Raw genomic sequence first — 5735 nt, 5'->3', positions numbered from 1 at the left:
ATATACTACCTTATAATGATCACAAGATATTAGTATTTTTTTATTAGGTTAAGGTGATTATAAAATAGTATATGTTTTAAATACTCTCAATTATTTGACAATGAACGATCAATCACCCTGTTGCAGTCGCTAGTGTTCGAACATGTAACATCTAGAAACAAAAACGATTCCTTTAACCATTGAAATAAATTGTTTCGAGCACTTCAAATTGTAAAATTAGTTTCCATAATTGTTACATGTACATGTATTTTAATTGCAGTTTAAGAAATTTATTTAAAAAAATTATGTTGCCACCATTTTATTTTTCTAAAAACAAGCTATTCTGAATTTTCACGTGTAAATAACGACATATTTTATATTAAAACTAATTCAACGAACACAAAAAAAAAATAGTGTTAGCCCAAAAATCTGTATAAAAGGTTCCATAAAATCTGATAAAAACAAGCTACATTCGTAGAGTTCCATGTACTGTGAACAAACTCTGGTGTGTAAAACAATCCATGGATTTTTCTTTCCTACAAACCATGGAACCATTATCAATGGCTCTTCTTTTCATTACACCTTTCCTTCTCTTAGGCCTTGTATCTGGCCTCCGTAGAAAACCATTTCCTCCGGGACCCAAAGGGTTGCCAATAATCGGCAACATGATGATGATGGACCAGTTAACTCACCGTGGACTCGCCAACCTCGCAGACACATACGGCGGCATATTTCACCTCAAGATAGGGTTCTTACACATGGTAGCCATTTCCGATCCCGAAATGGCTCGCCAAGTCCTTTAGGTTCAAGACAACATTTTCTCCAACAGGCCAGCCACCATCGCCATCAGTTATCTAACCTACGATCGAGCCGACATGGCTTTCGCTCATTACGGTCCTTTCTGGAGACAAATGCTAAAGCTTAGCGTGATGAAGCTTTTCAGTAGGAAGAGAGCCGAGTCATGGGAGTCGATTCGAGATGAAGTGGACTCACTTGTGAAAGCCGTTGCATCCAATACTGGGAAAGCTGTAAATATGGGTGAGTTGATCTTCAATCTTACTAAGAACATCATTTATTGGGCTGCTTTTGGTTCTATTTCGCAAGAAGGGCAAGACGAGTTCATTAGGATCTTGCAAGAGTTCTCCAAGCTTTTCGGTGCTTTCAATATTGCGGATTTTATTCCTTGGGTCGGATGGGCTGATCCTCAAGGACTCAACACTAGGCTTGAAAAAGCTCGTAGTGCGTTAGACAAGTTCATTAACACCATCATCGACGATCACATCCAGAAGAAGAAACGGAACAAAGGCAGCTCCGATGACGGTGAAATCGACATGGTTGATGATTTGCTCACCTTTTACAATGCAGAAGCCAATGCAAACCAATTAGAGGATCCACAAAATTCAATCAAATTAACCCGAAACAACATCAAGGTCATTATTACGGTACGGTTCCTTGCTTCCCGCGTAAATTCGATAACTTGACTGTATGCATGTGATTACATAGATTGTTTTACATAAATATGGAAGAATAGTTAAACTTCAGCATAGTTCTTTTTCCTTTAATTTTCAGGATGTGATGTTCGGTGGGACCGAGACGGTGGCCTCGGCGATTGAGTGGGCCTTGGCGGAGCGAATGAGAAACCCGGAGGAAATGAAGAATGTCCAGAAGGAGCTAGAGGAAGCGGTGGGGCTTGAACGCCGTGTGGAAGAATCTGATTTCGATAAACTAACGTGCCTAAACTGCACCCTCAGGCTCCACCCACCGATCCCCCTCTTGCTCCACGAGACCGCGGAGGACGCCGTGGTGGCCGGATATCAAATCCCTGCTAAGTCGCGCGTTATGATCAACGCTTGGGCCATTGGAAGAGATAAGAATTCATGGGAAGACCCTGATAGTTTCAGGCCATCCAGGTTCTTGAGGGAAGGCGTTCCGGACTTCAAAGGTAGCAACTTCGAGTTCATCCCATTCGGGTCGGGTCGGAGGTCATGTCCAGGTATGCAACTCGGATTGTATGCTCTTGATATGGCGGTGGCTCATTTGCTTCACCGTTTTACGTGGGAATTGCCTGATGGGATGAAGCCGAGAGAACTCGACATGAGCGATATTTTTGGACTCACGGCACCTCGGGCGACTCGACTCTATGCGGTGCCAACGAAACGCCTGGTTTGTCCACTGTTTTAATTGAAACTAGAAATAAAAAAACAACTACATTTGAGTCTTAAAATTGCAATTTATACAAAGAAAATCCGGGGCACCACGAAGAAGGTCACAGAGGTGGCTTTTACGAGTGGGATTTTTCTTTTTGTTTTCTTTTATTACCATCATTATTTATATGATCAAATACTATTATTGTTATTATTATTACTCTTATATTACGTAAAATGCAAGATTCCAACCAAATAAAAAAAAGCGAGAATTTAAATACTCTCTTTGGCTGTGATTGGACTCCTTTCGTTTGAATCGTGTCGAAAATTGTATATATTTTTGCAATATTTAATAAAACATTGAGAGAGTTCTTTATATTTTATTCTAAACATTATTTGTTGTATTTTATAATAATATTATTTATTTAAATAAACACTCACACACTTTATATATAATAATGACTAAACTCAATCATCAAAAGAGATCAAGAGAACATGTCACTATAAGTTAATCAAGATCAATTCTTGAATTTAGAAAACGTTTTATTTTATTCAAATTAACATTCAAAGAATGCAAATAAAAATAATGTTTCCGTGCCCTATGCAAATGTAATGGACCAACGTTAATTCATATTGCTTTCTATTTTTTTTTAGTTTTATCTTCCTATGGCAAAAATTTTCAGCCTATTTCTTTTTTTTTTAACTGTTATTTATGTTTAAGCCTTTTTAAGTAAGGTGAAGAATAAATGATTAAAGCGTTAGGTAGACAAATATTTTCATCACCTTTTTAATTTAGACATTTCCATAATCTCTCAAAATAAGTAACTAATTAACTCCTATCCATGCATGCCATTTTTTAATACTATCATGCATGTCATCTTTTTTGAATTTAGAAGGAGAAACTAGAGCTACAACATAGAACTATGTCCGGTGTCCCACCAGTCAGACTAGGCGGTTTTATAGCTGCAAGAGATAATAATATTTCATCCGGCAGTAACGTGCGCAACATGTCCCACCTCCAATCACCAATCTCACCCACTATAAGAGCTACAGGGGTGGGATTGAAAGATAAGCCTGGAACCTCACAGTGGTTCATGAGAGGGCCAATTCACACATCCAATCGTCTTTTCAGAAATCCACTTTGGTTCCGTTTCCGAGCGTCCAACTTATCCCGCAGCAAACCTCTGGCCAAATTAAACTTAAACCCCGCCAATACGAGAGCACCCGAGACGGACAAAAGATTCAGGGATGTCACCACCCCATTTATACTTGGTGCTAAGAAATCTTGCCCATAATTGATTCTCGTTCGTCAATAGTCGATAACACAGTTTCATAACAAAAGCCTCATTTTGGGCAACCATTCTTTTAACCCCAAGACGGCCTTGATCAATCAGCATCAAATTTGATCGTAAGAGACGAGATTGATACCACAATTTCATAAGAAAAGCCTCATTTTAGGCAACCATTCTTTTAACTATTCTTTATTACACAACATTAAAAAATAAATTATAAAATAATTTTTATAAGTATTTAATATATGATATATTAATTGATATACTCTAAAAACTTATTATAAGATGATTTTCTAAAAATAATTTACTCTATTTACAATAAAATAATAATATATTTCAAATTCTAAACATTATAAAAGTACATTATTCTCATCCCTTAAATCAATTAGTATTGTGCATGAATTTAAAATTGTTACATCAATAAATTAATTTTTTTCTCATTATCATATCAACTCATCAATTAAATAATTATTATAGACAGATACAGAGATAGATTTCTTAAAATTAAATCTAATTTGATTTGATTCAAATTAATTGAAAACAAAAGTAGGAAAATATGTTTTATTAAAAGAAAGAAGTCTATTCTATTTTATGTTGATTGAGAGTATGAACATAGTTTGAATAAATTTCTTAGTATGCAAGTTTCTTTGTTATCAAATAACTATCCATATAAATAGATACTAGGGATTAGGGTTAAATGTCAGGTTGTTATTGTGGATTCCTCTTGTAACACCCCCAAACCGCATCCGAGTCTGAGGTGTCACATTGACTTTTCAAAACTTATCACTTATAAACATCATGAAAATCTAAACTTGCATTAAATAAAATTCGTTAATTTACATAAATTAAAACATTTGGTTTTATAAAACGTATCAGAGCATATTCAATACAATTCTCTTAGTACATGCCAACTAAATATAACAAGGTACATATGATTCAAAATTCCTTTCTGATATGAACTTCGTAAAGGAGTGGCTGACCTGTCTCGCTCCTCTTAGCTTCTCTTCTTGCTTCCCGGAACGTGTGAAACACTCACACGCTAAGTCAATGACTTAGTGAGGCATAAAAACATATAATGGAACTCTAACTCATAATAATGCATGAACACTTAATATGCTTATATTATGCACAAACATATATCATTTCATATAACAAGTACACACATGCATATGTATATCATCATCTTCACACTTAGCATTATTGTCAATCCTTTTTATCATATGATCTTCTATTCACTATATGTGCACATCATAAATCACTTAGATCAATTCACAAAGAATCAAACATATCGTCATACAGTTTCTATAACTTGTCTCTCATCACAAAAGCTTATACATCACATATATAAGGTATTTAATGTTATCTCTGTCTTAACCCATGTACACATATGAGAACTACAAATATGTGAGTCTATAGAGGTTGTGTACATATGCTGTCAGCACAGCTCGTATAAAATCCCACTAGGGGCACTTAGATTTTGTACCGAATGACCGCGTAAAAATGTCCTAAAGGACCACATATAACACATATGTCCCGAAGGACCACTATGTTCCGAAGGATCACTACGTTCCGAAGGACCACTATGTCCCGAAGGACCACTCCTTAAGAACCATATACATATTCACATGGACCAAATAAGTGTACCGAAGTAACGCATATATGTTTCAAGGGATTACATATATGTCCCGAAGGACCACGTAGAACCCTCGACTCTTGGCATGCCAACTATTCCCCTAGCTCTCATGACACATAACATGGGCATTATCATTTATATCATTTCACATATTCACATAAACATATAATTCACTTTCACAACTTATATAAATTTTTCATGTCATTTCACATTTCTTGTCACATTACTTACATCTTATTCTTATGTCTTCTCATAGACATATATTCACATGTTCATATAGTCCACCATTTCATCACATAAATATGTACTCATATAACTCATTTCATTTCACATATAGTCTCATAATTTATCATGGTATAAATCATATAACATTCTTATAACTCATAGTTATATATATATATATATACATATATCATTTTACCTATACTTGTATTCACATGGTTTATATTCTTCTTCTCATAATCATATATGTCCTGTTTAATAGCATATATCATATATGTATATAATAACTTATATCATCTCATATAGCTTATGTTTCATTCTCTTATATTCACCTATATCATGTAACATATGTCATACTTATAAACACATTTCACTTCTATTATTTCATTTATATATTAATCTAATCTATTTACTTAGTTCAATTTCATATAACCCATACGTCATAATTTTATTTAAGCACATGAA

At 34.9% G+C, this 5735-nt stretch overlaps 1 pseudogene; it reads left to right on the top strand.

Annotated features, from left to right (window-relative positions):
• The first annotated feature begins 494 nt into the window (after window positions 1–494).
• LOC120166739 lies at window positions 495–2166 on the top strand (annotated as a pseudogene).
• The last annotated feature ends 3569 nt before the right edge of the window (window positions 2167–5735 follow it).

This window comes from Hibiscus syriacus, unplaced genomic scaffold, assembly GCF_006381635.1.
Source record: "Hibiscus syriacus cultivar Baekdansim isolate YM2019G1 unplaced genomic scaffold, ASM638163v2 tig00111644_pilon, whole genome shotgun sequence".
Lineage (NCBI taxonomy): Eukaryota > Viridiplantae > Streptophyta > Magnoliopsida > Malvales > Malvaceae > Hibiscus > Hibiscus syriacus.
This window is presented reverse-complemented; position numbering and strand designations above follow the sequence as displayed.